Source organism: Acinonyx jubatus, chromosome B3 (assembly GCF_027475565.1).
Source record: "Acinonyx jubatus isolate Ajub_Pintada_27869175 chromosome B3, VMU_Ajub_asm_v1.0, whole genome shotgun sequence".
Lineage (NCBI taxonomy): Eukaryota > Metazoa > Chordata > Mammalia > Carnivora > Felidae > Acinonyx > Acinonyx jubatus.
Window position 1 is genome coordinate 28,612,768 of NC_069386.1, and position 16,357 is coordinate 28,629,124.

General features: G+C 38.2%; 1 pseudogene; it reads right to left on the minus strand.

The window, feature by feature from the left end:
* Positions 1 to 2,549: 2,549 nt before the first annotated feature.
* LOC106983566 (60S acidic ribosomal protein P0-like) lies at positions 2,550 to 14,874 on the minus strand (annotated as a pseudogene).
* Between the last annotated feature and the right edge of the window lie 1,483 nt (positions 14,875 to 16,357).

Genomic DNA, 16,357 nt, shown 5'->3' on the forward strand with positions numbered 1-16,357 from the left:
CCAAAGAAGACATCCAGATGGCCAACCAACACATGAAAAAAATGCTCAACTTCACTCATCATCAGGGAAATACAAATCAAAACCACGAGTTATCACCTCACACCTGTCAGAATGGCTAACATTAATACCTCAGGCAACAACAGATGTTGGCGAGGATGAGGAGAAGAAGGAATCCTTTTGCACTGCAGGTGGGAATGCAAACTGGTGCAACCACACTCTGGGAAACAGTATGGAAGTTCCTCAAAAAATTAAAAATAGAACTATCCTATGACCCAGCAATTGCACTACTATGGAACAAAAAATACTGATTCAAACGGGCACATGCACCCCAATGTTTACAGCAGCACTATCGTCGATAGCAAAAGTATGGAAAGGGCCCAAATATCCCACGGCCAAAGAATGGATAAAAAAAGATGTGGTACACACAATGGAATATTACTCAGAGATCAGAAAGAATGAAATCTTGCCATTTGCAGCAACACGGTTGGAATTAGAGTATATTATGCTAAGTGAAATAAGTCAGTCAGAAAAAGACAAATATCATATGATTTCACTCATGTGGAATTTAAAAACAAAACAGATGAACATTGGGCAAGGGAAGCAAAAATAAGATAAAAACAGAGAAGGATACAAACCTCTAGAATCACTATAATTTAAAAGGCAGATAATAACAATAGTTGAGGAGGATGTGGAAAAACCAGAACCCTCATCCATTGCTGATGAGAACCCTCCTAAATGGTACAGATGGTTTGGGAAACCACCTGACAGTTCCTCAAAATGTTAGACAGAGTTACCAGATGACCTAGCAATTCCACTCCTAGGTGTATGCCCAAGAGCAATGAAAATGTGTGTTTACACAATACCTGTACACAAATATTCATAGCAGCATTATTCATAATAGCCAAAAAGTGCAGACAAAGCATATGGCCATCAACTGATGAAGGGATAAATAAAATGTGATATATTCACACAATAGACCATTATTCATTCATAAGAAAGGATGAAGTAGTGATACATGCTACAGCATGGATGAACCTTGAAAAAGATTATGCTAAGTAAAAAAAGCTAGTCACAAAACACCACATTTGTATGATCTATTTATGGAAATGTCCAGAGTAGGCAAATCTGTAGAGATAAAAAGTAGATGAGTAGGTTGCCTAAGGCTGAGAGGGGAATGAGGAATGGGGAGTGACTGCTAATGGGTATGGACTTCTTTGGGGGGGGTAATAAAAATATCTAAGATTGGCTGTGGTGATGGTCCCACAACTCTGAGTACATGAAAACCCATCGAACTGTACACTTTAAGTGTGTAAATTGCATAAGCTATAGATACACAACATAGTTACACACACATCACACACACACATCACACATGAGGGTAAAAGATGTTATGATAAGTTCTCCTGTTTGTTTTCTGTTTTAAAAAATCATTTGAAAAAGCCAGTAATTTAATCAATAATTGCATAGGTCTTGTACACACCTCACACACCAACCTCGACCCACCAGTGTTTCAGGATTCCATGAATGAGAATCATTGCTTCACATCTTAATTTAATATGCTTAACACCCCTCAGTCCTCTCTGTATCCATCTATATGGCTCAAATTTGATGCTCCCCAAAGCTTCCCCAGAACTTCTGTACAGGAGTATTTTAGGGGCAGCGGTCTGGCTAGAAGAAAAAGACATCCAAGGATTTGTCGTGAAGCTGTGTTTGCACAGCAGACCCACTTTTTCACTTAAAATTGGAGGCTGATGGAGATTGGACCCCAGAGTTCTGCTTCTCAGTGGTCCCCTCCTCTGCTTCAATAAGGGCCACATAGAAATGGGCCTATGTTCTTAAAATCTCCTTCATTTTTTCAAGGCTCATCTGTGTTCTCAACAAGCAATCATTTTGCTATGACATTAGCTGATTGTCTAAATACAGCACCTGAAAATGGCCCTATGTTTTAGCAGTGTCTGCCAAAACAGGACTTCTTTCTTTGTGCTAAAAATACCTACACATGATTTTAACTATGCCACTTTCAGATTCTCCTTTCAACTCATCTGTTCCTTCCAATGTGTTGTCATTTCTCTACTTGGAAATCACGACCATGAAACCTTGAACGTTAATGGGTTATGCAAACAGGTTCCCTTGGTATATTTTTAATAATCACTGCCCTTATTATTACCAGATGTCAAAAATCCCAAATGATAACAGAGTGATGGACTTTAAAGGTAAGATTATTTGGGCTAGGGAAATGTGATATTTTTGTTCTCTGAGAGATAGCAGGTGTCTGACCTGGGTTTATATTCACGACATCTTAGACAAGTTCCTTGATTTCACTGACTCTGTATCTTCATTGATCAGAAGGTGCTGTCGTTACCTTCATCATAGGGTTTTGGTGAGAAATGTGTGGGATTTCATGCTGTAGTAGTTATCTACTGCTGTGTAGCAAGTTACCCTCCACAGTTAGCAGCTTGAAACAACATTTATTATCTTACAGTTTCTGAGGGGTAGGGAATCACCGAATGGCTCAGTTGGGTGGTTCTGGCTCAGACTTTCTCACAAGATTACAAACTATTGGCCATGCCCGTAGTCTCTGAAGAATTATGTAGGGTCGGGGAATCACTTCCAAGTTCACCTGTGTAGCTGTTGGCAGGAGGCTTCATTTCCGCACCACAGGGATCTATCCATGTGGCTTTTTCCTAAAGGCAGGGAGCAGTGAGATAGAGATACCAAGATGTAAGCTGAAGTCCTTTATAACCTAAGCTTGGTAGTAACACACCATCATGACTGCCATATTCCACTGGTAAGACTAACCAACCCTGCTACAGTGTGAAAGAGGACTATGCCAGGGTGAAATAACAGGAGGCAGGTGTCACTGGAGGCCACCGTGGAAGCTGGCTACCACCTAAGAAGGGACACCTGGACACCACGACTTCAACAACCATTTATTGAGCAGTTATATGCAGGCTCTATTATGGGCCCAGGAGGCATAAAATAGGCATAGTCCTCACCCTCAAGAGCTTCCAATTTAGAAGCTCATAGTAAGTGCTTAAGACATATGTTTTCTCCTCATAAGAAACACAAATACTTTATAAAAAGAGATCTTGTTGGGGAGCCTGGATGGTTCAGTCAGTTAAGCATCTGACTCTTGATCTCAGCTCAGGTCTTCGTCTCAGGGTCATGAGTTCAGAGATCTTGCTAATCTTGCTAATATAGACACAATCCAAGTAATTCCCACTTGGGAAAGTTGAGAAACTCTCCCCAAATGTGACAATTACAAGCTGGAAGACTCTGCAAATTTCAGTTTAGAGGCTGAGAATTTATAATAAGAATCCTAGCTGAAGTAAAGACATTATAATCATATGTGAGAAAAAGGTGTAATAAGCAAACTGATGGTATTTATCATCGTTTAAAGGTGGTTATTTTCCAAAATTATTCTTTCAGACATTAGCTGCATCTATAGGCACACTAATAAAAAAGGTTCTAAAGTCATGGCCTTCTTAATTCCATGTGAAAGCAACTAACATGGGACCTCTCTTTGACAATGACTCATCCACTGTCAATTTTCTTTATGTTTAATATAATGTATATATAGGTATGTATAGATTATATAAGAAGGTGACCTTGACTTTCACATCTTCTAGAATGCGCTCTGATCTTCTCCTGGTTTGTCCCAACTAGTGAGCTTTTCCTCTCCTCATACTTGTGCTAAAATATTCAGATTTCAGACTCTTAGAGGAGACATGTATGATTCATGGGATTAATGGCCAAGAAATTTGCCTACATTATCGAATTAGCCATGCATTTTGCCAGTCTTCATAATGCTGAAGTGAAGCTTGAGATTTATACATAAATATTGAACTCTTATTCTGAGCATGATAAAACATGCATATCTTTCCAATATATCCATAGATAGAAATGAATACTAAAAGGTTTGCTGGTGCAGAAGAACCTGCCGGTACCCAAGAGATACAATCTGAAGTCCCACTGGATGACCATCCTTCCCTGTAATGCCCTGGACCGGCCTTCAAGGGCACCTGAAGACTCTGTGGTTCAGTAGCTGTTTGCTGAGCCTGAGGTTCTCCACCTGCAGAAGATGGAGGAGAGGAGACTGATACCATCTCTGCTCCCATAGATTTAAGGAAATACACTTGTCCCTTAGTCTCCTCCTTCATGAGAAAGAGTAGGGATTATGTCTGTGTTATTCACAGATGTATTCTCAGTGCTTAGAAAAGGGATTTCAATAAAAAGCTTCTGCACAGTGAAGGAAACAATCAGCAAAACTAAAAGGCAACAGACAGAATGGGAGAAGATATTGCAAACGACACATCAGATAAAGGGTTAGTATCCAAAATCTACAAAGAACTTATCAAACTCAACAGCCAAAAAACAAATAATCCAGTGAAGAAATGGACAAAAGACATGAATAGACACTTCTCCAAAGAAGACATCCAGATGGCCAACTGACACATGAAAAAAATGCTCAACTTCACTCATCATCAGGGAAATACAAATCAAAACCATAATGAGATACCACCTCACACCTGTCAGAATGGCTCACATTAACGACTCAGGCAACAACAGATGTTGGTGAGGACGCGGAGAAAGAGGATCTCTTTTGCATTGTTGATGGGCATGCAAGCTGGTGCAGCCACTCTGGGAAACAATATGGAGGTTCCTCAAAAAACTAAACATAGAACTACCCTACGACCCAGCAATTGCACTACTAGGCATTTATCCAAGGGATACAGATGTGCTGTTTCGAAGGGACACATGTACCCCCGTGTTTATAGCAGCACTATCAACAATAGCCAAGGTATGGAAAGAGCCCAAATGTCCCTCAATGGATGAATGGATAAAGAAGATGTGGTATATATGTACAATGGAGTATTACTTGGCAATCAAAAAGAATGAAATCTTGCCATTTGCAACTACGTGGATGGAACTGGAGGGTATTATGCTAAATGAAATTAGTCAGCCAGAGAAAGACAAACATCCTATGACTTCACTCATATGAGGACTTTAAGAGACAAAACAGATGAACATAAGGGAAGGGAAACAAAAATAATATAAAAACAGGGAGGGGGACAAAACAGAAGAGACTCATAAGTATGGAGAACAAACCGAGCGTTACTGGAGGGGTTGTGGGAGGCGGGGTGGGCTAAATGGGTAAGGGGCACTAAGGAATTTACTCCTGAAATCATTGTTGCACTATATGCTAACTAATCTGGATGTAAAAATTTTTAAATAAATAAATAAATAAATAAATAAATAAAATTATTTTTAAAAAAAGAAAAAGAAAAAGAAGAGGGATTTCAAGTAATCTTCATTAGAATCCCTGAGAATGAAATCATCACTTGAACCCTAGGAGTCTTCATACTCACCTCACACACCATGAAAATGTAATGAGAGCCTTGGGGCCGAGCAGAGAGGCCAGACCTTCCGCATTACCCACAATGCTGCCTCCCTGCTTTGCTGCCAGTGCCTGCTGCTTGTTGACCAATTTCATTTCCCACACTCTACCCCGGTGGTTCCCAATCTTCAGCCCAAGATGAAGTTTTTAGCGTTTTTCAGTTAAATGACAAAAATTTTTAAAATGTAGTGAGTTTTCCACAAAACTCAGTGGAAAGGACTATTCTGAAACTAGGCTTTTCTTTTTTCCTTTTTTTTTTTTTCAGTGTTAGTTTAGTATGTTTCATATGAAGTGATGGTAGTAGATAGTAGCTTTTTAAAACGTGTCTCACTGGGCAACATGGAATAGTGGCAGTCCCATGTGATGTCTCTATTTTTTTTTTCTTAGATCTTGAATTCCAAAAGTCTGAGAACCATTGTAATACCCATTCAATCCCCACCTCATTCTTGAGGCCTTCTTAATCATTCAGGGCTTACTTTTCCTTTCTTTAAAAAAAATCATGGGGTGCTTGGGTGGTTCAGTGGGTTAAGTGTCCGACTTTGGCTCAGGTTATGATCTCATGGAGTGTGAGTTTGGACCCCAAGTTGGGCTCTGTGCTGACAGCTCAGAGCCTGGGACCTGCTTTGGATTCTGTGTCTCCCTCTCTCTCTGCCCCTTCCTTGCTTGTGCTCCTGTCTATCTCTCTCTCAAAAATAAATAAACATTAAAAAAAGTCAGTTTGGATACTTTCCCTCTAAAGTCATAAGTGTATAGTATAGGACAACTGGTAAATTTAAAAACTCACAAAGGAGAAAATGGAAATCCTCTGTAATACCACTTCTCAGAGAAAATAAGCAGTCTGAAAGATGACCTTCCATTCCATTTGCTGAGTTTATCGTTGAATTTTTTAAACAAAAATGGAGTTATTTTGTATAAGCTGTTTGGTAATTTCACCATACCTCATCCCCCCACCCCACCTTCTCCTTCTCCACAATTAAGTACTGACTTGGTATAACAGTGACATGTGTGAGCCATTTAATCCTCACAACAGCCCTCTGATGTGGGTACTGTTATTTAAAAACATTGTTTTATTAAGTAGGCTCCATGTCCAGCACAGAACCCCATGCAGGGCTCAAACTTATGACCCTGATATCAAGGCTTGAGCTGAGATCAAGAGTTGGATGCTTAACTGACTAAGCTACCCAGTAGCCCCAAGGTGGGTACTGTTATTATTCCATCTTTGTAACTGAGGCTCAGATAGGTTACAATACATTCCCATTGTACAGAGCCGCTGAGTGGTAGAGCCTGGATTCTGACCAGCAGTACCCGGCACTGGAGCTCAAACTGTAAAACACAGTGTGATTCAGCTCACTTCAATTATGTGGATTTACCACAATTTATTTAACCAGTGTTTTACTTTTGTTCATTTTTATCCCCCTCTTCTTTAAAAAAATTTTTTTTTGGTATTATAAATAAAGCTGCAGTGTACAACCTCAAGATTAAATCTTTGTGTACATTATCCATAAGTATTTCCATGAATAGTTTCTAGTAGAAGGTTTGCTGTGTCAAAAAGACTGCAGAGTTTTAAGCTTTGGTGAGTTTTGCCAAACTGCATTTCAGATTGTTGTGCCTTTTCAGAATGTTGTAACCTTCAACACTCCCTCCAATAGGGAGATAGGGCTGGTTTTCTCACACTTTGCCAACACTGGGAATTTTTAGTTTTTGTTTTTTTAAATCTTTGCCAGTGTGAGATGCCAAAAATGAACGTTCATGATGCTTTAATTTGCTTTTCTTCTTTTTAAATTTAATTTTCTTATTTTTTTAAATTTACATCCAGATTAGTTAGCATATAGTGCAACAATGATTTCAGGAGTAAATTCCTTAGTGCCCCTTACCCATTTAGCCCACCCCGCCTCCCACAACCCCTCCAGTAACGCTCGGTTTGTTCTCCATACTTATGAGTCTCTTCTGTTTTGTCCCCCTCCCTGTTTTTATATTATTTTTGTTTCCCTTCCCTTATGTTCATCTGTTTTGTCTCTTAAAGTCCTCATATGAGTGAAGTCATAGGATGTTTGTCTTTCTCTGGCTGACTAATTTCATTTAGCATAATACCCTCCAGTTCCATCCACGTAGTTGCAAATGGCAAGATTTCATTCTTTTTGATTGCCAAGTAATACTCCATTGTACATATATACCACATCTTCTTTATCCATTCATCCATTGAGGGACATTTGGGCTCTTTCCATACCTTGGCTATTGTTGATAGTGCTGCTATAAACACGGGGGTACATGTGTCCCTTCGAAACAGCACATCTGTATCCCTTGGATAAATGCCTAGTAGTGCAATTGCTGGGTCGTAGGGTAGTTCTATGTTTAGTTTTTTGAGGAACCTCCATATTGTTTCCCAGAGTGGCTGCACCAGCTTGCATGCCCATCAACAATGCAAAAGAGATCCTCTTTCTCCGCGTCCTCACCAACATCTGTTGTTGCCTGAGTCGTTAATGTGAGCCATTCTGACAGGTGTGAGGTGGTATCTCATTATGGTTTTGATTTGTATTTCCCTGATGATGAGTGAAGTTGAGCATTTTTTTCATGTGTCAGTTGGCCATCTGGATGTCTTCTTTGGAGAAGTGTCTATTCATGTCTTTTGTCCATTTCTTCACTGGATTATTTGTTTTTTGGCTGTTGAGTTTGATAAGTTCTTTGTAGATTTTGGATACTAACCCTTTATCTGATGTGTCGTTTGCAATATCTTCTCCCATTCTGTCTGTTGCCTTTTAGTTTTGCTGATTGTTTCCTTCACTGTGCAGAAGCTTTTTATTTTGATGAGGTCCCCGTAGTTCATTTTTGCTTTTGTTTCCCTTGCCTCTGGAGACTTGTTGAGTAGGAAGTTGCTGCGGGCAAGATCAAAGAGGTTTTTGCCTGCTTTCTCCTCAAGGATTTTGATGGCTTCCTGTCTTACATTTAGGTCTTTTAACCATTTTGAGTTTATTTTTGTGTATAGTGTAAGAAAGTGGTTCAGGTTCATTCTTCTGCATGTTGCTGTCCAGTTTTCCCAGCACCACTTGCTGAAGAGACTGTCTTGAATCCACTGGATATTCTCTCCTGCTTTGTCAAAGATTAGTTGGCCATACATTTGTGGGTCCATTTCTGGTTTCTCTATTCTGTTCCATTGATCTGACTGTCTGTTCTTGGGCCAGTACCATACTGTCTTGAGGATTACAGCTTTGTAGTATAGCTTGAAGTCTGGGATTGTGATGCCTCCTGCTTTGGTTTTCTTTTTCAAGATCGTTTTGGCTATTCGGGGTCTTTTCTGGTGACATACAAATTTTAAGATTATTTGTTCTAGCTTTGTGAAGAATGCTGGTGTTATTTTGATAGGGATTGAATTAAATATGTAGATTGCTTTGGGTAGTATTGACATTTTAACCATATTTGTTCTTCCTATCCAGGAGCATGGAATCTTTTTCCATTTTTTTGTGTCTTCAGTTTCTTTCATAAGCTCTCTATCGTTTTCAGCATATAGGTTTTTCACCTCTTTGGTTAGATTTATTCCTAGGTATTTTATGGTTTTTTGTGCAACCGTAAATGGGATCGATTCCTTGATTTCTCTTTCTGTCACTTCATTGTTGGTGTATAGGAATGCAACCAATTCCTGTGTGTTGATTTTATATCCTGCAACTTTGCTGAATTCATGAATCAGTTCTAGCAGTTTTTTGGTGGAATCTTGTGGGTTTTCCATATAGAGTATCATGTCATCTGTGAAGAGTGCAAGTTTGACCTCCTCCTGGCTGATTTGGATGCCTTTTATTTCTTTGTGTTGTCTGAATGCAGAGGCTAAGACTTCCAATACTATGTTGAATAATAGTGGTGAGAGTGGACATCCCTGTCTTGTTCCTGACCTTGGGGGGAAAGCTCTCAGTTTTTCCCCATTGAGGATGATATTAGCGTTGGGTCATTCATATGTGGCTTTTATGATCTCAAGGTATGATCCTTCTATCCCTACTTTCTTGAGGGTTTTTATAAAGAAAGGATGCTGTATTTTGTCAAATGCTTTCTCTGTATCTCTTGAGAGGATCATATGGTTCTTGTCCTTTCTTTTATTGATGTGACGAATCATGTTAATTGTTTTGTGGATATTGAACCAGCCTGCATCCCAGGTATAAATCCCACTTGGTCGTGGTGAATAATTTTTTTAATGTATCGTTGGATCCGCTTGGTTAGTATCTTGTTGAGGATTTTGCATCCATGTTCATCAGGGAAATTGGTCTATAGTTCTCTTTTTTAGTGGAGTCTCTGGCTTTGGAATCAAGGTAATGCTGGCTTCATGGAAAGAGTTTGGAAGTTTTCCTTCCATTTCTATATTTTGGAACAGCTTCAAGAGAATAGGTGTTAACTCTTCCTTAAATGTTTGGTAGAATTCCCCTGGAAAGCCATCTGGCCCTGGACTCTTGTTTTTTGGGAGATTTTTGATTATTGATTTGATTTCCTTACTGGTTATAGGTCTGTTCAAATTTTCTATTTCTTCCTGTTTCAGTTTTGGTAGTGTATATGTTTCTAGGAATTTGTCCCTTTCTTCCAGATTGCCCATTTTGTTGGCATATAATTGCTCATAATATTCTCTTATTATTGCTTTTATTTCTGCTGTGTTGGTTGTGATCTCTTCTCTTTCATTCTTGATTTTATTTATTTGGGTCCTTTCCTTTTTTCTTTTTGATCAAATTGGCTAGTGGTTTATCAGTTTTGTTAATTCTTTCAAAGAACCAGCTTCTGGTTTCATTGATCTGTTCTGTTTTTTTGGTTTCGATAGCATTAATTTCTGCTCTAATCTTTATTATTTCTTGTCTTCTGGTGGTTTTGGGTTTTACTTGCTGTTCTTTTTCCAGCTCTTTAAGGTGTAAGGTTAGGTTGTGTATCTGAGATCTTTCTTCCTTCTTTAGGAAGACCTGGATTGCTATATCCTTTCCTCTCATGACTGCCTTTGCTGCGTCCCAGAGGTTTTGGGTTGTGGTGTTAGCATTTTCATTGGCTTTCATATACTTTTAAATTTCCTCTTTAACTTCTTTGTTAGCCCATTCATTCTTTAGTAGGATGTTCTTCAGTCTCCAAGTATTTGTTACCTTTCCAAATTTTTTCTTGTGGTTGATTTCGAGGTTCATAGCATTGTGGTCTGAACATATGCACGGTATGATCTCGATCTTTTTGTACTTGCTGAGGGCTGATTTCTGTCCCAGGGTGTGGTCTATTCTGGAGAACGTTCCATGTGCAGTGGAGCAGAATGTATATCCTGCTGCTTTAGGATGAAATGTTCTGAATATATCTGTTAAGTCCATCTGGTCCAATGTGTCATTCAAAGCCATTGTTTCCTTGTTGATTTTTTGATTAGATGATTTGTCCATTGCTGTGAGTGGGGTGTTGAAGTCTCTTACTGTTATGGTATTACTATCGATGAGTTTCTTTATGTTTGTGATTTATTGATTTATATATTTGGGTTCTCCCACATTTGGCACATAAATGTTTACAATTGTTAGGTCTTCTTGGTGGATACACCCCATGATCATGATATAACGCCCTTCTGCATCTCTTGATACGGTCTTTTTTGAAGTCTAGATTGTCTGATATAAGTGTGGCTGCTCCAGCTTTCTTTTGTTGACCATTAGCATTATAGATGGTACTCCATCCCCTTATTTTCAATCTGAAGGTGTCTTTAGGTCTAAAGTGGGTCTCTTGTAAACAGCATATAGATGGATCTTGTTTTCTTATCCATTCTGTTACCCTAGGTCTTTTCATCGGACCATTGAGTCCACTGACATTTAGAATGAGTACTGAAAGATATGAATTTATTGCCATTGTGATGCTTGTAGAGTTGGAGTTTCTGGTGGTGTTCTCTGGTCCTTTCTAATCTTTGTTGCTTTTGATATATATATATATATATATATATATATATATAATTTTTATTATTTTTTTTTATCTTTTCTCCCCTCAGAGAGTCCCCCTTAACATTTCTGGCAAGGCTGGTTTAGTGGTCACAAATTCCTTTAATTTTTGTTTGGGAAACTTTTTATCTCTCCTATTTTGAATGACAGCTTTGCTGGATAAAGAATTCTTGGCTGCATATTTTTCTGATTTAACACACTGAATATATCCTGCTACTCCTTCCTGGCCTGCCAAGTTTCTGTGGCTAGGTCTGCTGCAAACCTGATCTGTCTTCCCTTGTAGGTTAAGGACCTTCCCTTGCTGCTTTCATGATTCTCTCCTTGCCTGAGTATTTTGTGAATTTGACTATGATATGCCTTACTGATGGTCGGTTTTTGTTGAATCTAACGGGAGTCTTCTGTGCTTCTTGGATTTTGATATCTGTGTCTTTCCCCAGGTTAGGAAAGTTTTCTGCTCTGATTTGCTCACATAAACCTTCTACCCCTACTTCTCTCTCTTCCTCTTCTGGCACCCCTATGATTCTGAGGTTGTTCCTTTTTAATGAGTCACTGATTTCTCTAATTCTTAAATCATGCTCTTTTGCCTTAATCTCCCTCCTTTTTTTCTGCTTGGTTATTCTCCATAAGTTTGTCCTCTATATCATTGATTCTCTGTTCTACCTCATCCATCCTTGCTGCTGCAGCATCCATTCGTGATTGCACCTCAGTTATAGCATTTTTTATTTCATCCTGGCTAGTTTTTACTTCCTTTATCTCTGCAGAAAGGGATTCTAATCTATTTTCGACTCCAGCTAGTATTCTTATTATCGTGATTCTAAATTCTGGTTCAGACATCTTGCTTGTATATGTGTCGGTTAAGTCCCTGGCTGTCGTTTCTTTGTGCTCTTTCTTTTGGGGTGAATTCCTTTGTTTTGTCATTTTTGAAGGAAGAAAAGGAATTCATGAGGTAGAAAACTTAAAATTAAAAAATATTTAAATTAAAAAATATTAAAATTTAAAAATTAAACACACACACACACACACACAAATCTAATAAGTGATGCTAGATCCTAAGTGTGTTTTGGTCTGGGTGTTGAAAGTGGTTTGACAGATTAGAGAAAAAAAGGTGGGGGGAGAAAAAAAAGGAAATCATTTGAGAATTTGAAAAAATGAATACACTGAAGTAGACTAAAATGAGATGATGGGAGTAAAATAGAATTTGAAAAACTATACACAAAAGTAAAGAATATAGTAGAAAAAAATTAAAGAAAAATATTTTTAATAAAAATTAAAAATAAAAATGAATTTTTTCTTTTTCTGTATTCAAGTAAAAGCAAAGAAACAAAAAAGAGAAAAAAGATTTAAAAAAGAAAAAAAATCGTTTGAAAATTTGAAAAAATGAATACACTGTAGTAGACTAAAATAAAATGATGGAAGTAAAGTAGAATTTGAAAAAATTTACATGAAAGCAAAAAATATAGTAAAAAATTAAAGAAAAATATTTTTAATAGAAATTGAAAGTAAAAATGAAGTTTTTCTCTTTCTTCATTCAAGAAAAAGAAAAGAAACAAAAGAGAAAAAAAGAAAAAGAAAAAAGGAAATAGTTTGAAAATTTGAAAGGGTGAATACACTGAAGTAGACTAAAATAAAACGATGGAACTAAAACAGAATTTGAAAAAATTTACACAAAAGTAAAAATATAGTAATAAAAATTAAAGAAAAATATTTTTAATAAAAATTGAAAATAAAAATGAACTTTTTCTCTTTCTGCTGAATTCTATGGTTCAGGTTGTGCAGATTGTTGTGTTAACCCTCCAATCAGTTTTTTAGGTGTGTAAGATGGTTTAGTGTTGGTCTGGCTGTATTTCATGGACGCAAGACACACAAAAAACTTCCATGCTGTTCCACCATCTTGGCTCCTCCCCATGCTTTGATTTGCTTTTCATTCATTATTAATGTGGTGGGTACACTTTAAGGTAATCCCCAAAGATCTAAACCCTGTATAATCCCCTCCCCCTTGAATGGCTGTAACTTTTTTCTGACAACGATAGCAAAAATGAAAGGATTTTGCAGATGTAAGTGAAGTTGTAATCAGTTGACTTTGTGTTCATCAAAAGTAGGTGGGCCTTACTCAATTAAGTGAACCCTTTAAAAGGGCTGCTTGAAGATGGAGACTCAACAGATTCTCTCTTGATCTCATTCTCTTGCTCTCCTGCTCAGTCTCTCTCTCTCTCTTGTTGTGCTACTGACTTTGAAGAAGCAAGCTATATCATGAAGTAAAGTTGCAAGGAAATGAATTCTACCACCAGTCTGGGAGCCTGGAAGCATATCCTTCCCTATGTGTGGCACAGCCCACCCAACACATTCATTTCAGCCTTGTAAGACCCCAAGCAGAGAACCTAGTTAAGCCATGCCCAGAATTTTGAGTTATGGAAACAGGGATATAATAAATGGGTGTTATTTTAAGCTACCTAATTTGTACTGAGACAATAATTTTTCCATGTATAATTGATCATGATTTTTTCTTCTTTGTAGCCCATTTTTTTGTTAGCATTCTTGTTTTGAAGAACGACTTAATTACTTAAGTCATCAATACATTAAGGCTTTTTCTGTAAGGGCACCATCCCACTTGTCATAAATAATAAACATTCATTGCATTTTTCTGGTAAAAGAAGTAAAACTTTAGGTTCTTGTTTCACAAATAAAGTTGGCTCAATTGGTTGTTTTGGGTGATCAAAGAGACCAAACCCCAGATCTTCATTGGATTCTTCTTACTCTTCTGTTGCTTCAACTTTGGCTGGGGCTGTGGCCACAGGGGCAGCAGCCACAAATGCAGATGGATTAACCAAGAAGGCCTCCACATTTTCAGCAAGTGGGAAGGTATAATCAGTCTCCATAGACAAAGCCAGGACCCATTTGCATCCACTGATGATAGAATGGGGCGCTGATGCAACAGTTGGGTAACCTATCTATAGACATATGCTGGTAACATTGAGGACAACCTCCAGGAAGCGGGAATGCAGTTTCCTCTGTGATGTCAAACACTTCAAAGGTTGCCATTGTCAAACACCTGTTGGATGATCTGCCCAAAGGAGAAGGGGGAGATTTTCAGCATATTCAGCAGTGTGGCTTTGCTGGCTCCCACCTTGTGTCCAGTCTTAATCAGCTGCATTTTAGTGGTGCTCCAGGAGATTTTAGTGGTGATGCCTAAAGCCTGAAAGAAGGAGGTCTTCTCGGGCCATGGCACCAGCATGGGTGGCAGCTGGCACCTTACTGGTCAGCAGAACGTCCTGTTCTCAGTGAGGTCCTCCTTGGTGACACAAAACCCATAATCCCCCCAGATATGAGGCAACAGTTTCTCCTAGAGCTGGGTTGTTCTCCAGATGCCCTTAGATGGCCTTGCACATCACGGTGTTCTTGCCCATCAGCACCACAGCCTGCCCATTGAGGGATATGCGGATCTGCTGCATTGCTTGGAATCTATGTTGTCTGCTCCCACAATGAAGCATTTTGGATGGTCTTAAGTTGGGTTATCTTAAGGAAGTAGTTGGACTTTCAGGTCACTCTGTCTTCCTTGGGCATCATGGTGGTTCATCAGGGATTTCTATGCAGGGTTTAAAGACTATGTCACCCTCGTGAGGATGCCTGGAAAGAACAACAATCATTGCAGTATTATGTGGTCAAATCCATTGGTCTTTCCCACCTGGACTCTACCTTTATTGTGCCACTAGGAAGGCCCATCCTCATCCCAAGGTTACAGGAAGAGTCACATATATTTTAGTCTAGTATCTTTGTGTTTTTGCCATTACATTTAAATTTTTAATCCATCTGAAAAAGGTTCTGGTAAATGATGTGGTGCAGAGAGGTCTGACTTAATTTTTTCAAATGTACCAATAATATATACTGAAAATTGTTTGCCTTTCTCCGGAATCATATCAAACCAAAAGTTTGATTTTGGTCTTTTCAATACGTTATATTAAATCTGCCTGCTATCTCTGAGGCACCTAGGTGGCTCAGTAGGTTAAGCGTCTGACTTCAGCTCAGGTCATGGTCTCTCCACTTGTGGGTTTGAGCCCCATTGTCAGCCTTTGTGCTAACAGCTCAGAGCCTGGAGCCTGCTTCAGATTCTGTGTCTCCCTCTCTCTCTGCCCCTCTCCTACTCATGCTCTGTCCTTTTCTCTCAAAAATAAGTAAACATTAATTTTTTTTAATCTGCCAAGTTCTGCTTTAATATAAAACTGTTTTCATTATTAGAACTTTATAATGCATTTGAATATCTAGTAGGGAGAAACACCCCTCATTTCTCTTCTTTTATAAACTTTCCTCACTATTCTCACACACTTCTTTTTTCATTTTATCTTTAGAATTATTATGTCAAATTCCATTGGCAATTTAATTATATTTGTGGCATGCCAAATTACATTTATAGATTTATACATTTATAGATTAATTGGAGCAAAATTGACATCATATAAATAATGGTATACTGCACCATATTTTGGTACTCTATGTGTTTTGGTTTTTTGTTTTTTTTTTTTCCACCTGGCCCTAGTCAAGAAAGTTTTCTTCAATAAACTTTTTACATTTCCTGTTGACTTAGCACCAGGGTTTTAAACATTTTCATGTAAAATATATTAATTGTAGGGGTGCCTGGGTGGCTCAGTTGGTTAAGCGTCTGACTCTTGATTCCAGCTCAGGTCATGACCTCGGGGTCATGAAATCTAACCCCACATCGGGCTCCATGCTGGGTGTGGAGCCTGCTTAAGATTCTCTCTCTTTCATTCTCTACCCCTCTCTCAAAAAAATTAATTGTAGTATATTTTTATAATTGTTTATTGCTAGGTTATAGAAAGATATTTACTTACTTAATTATGCAATCATAAGTTAGCAAAAGTTTGGTGAAAATCATTGAAAGCATTCTATAAGAATCAATTGGCTATATGGAATTTACAGTACAGCGTATTGCATATTTTATTATTATTTGTAAATTCTTTGCTATACTTCTTTGTATAAATAAATTTATAATACTCATATATATATGTACAAGTTCTTTCCTAGAGAGCCA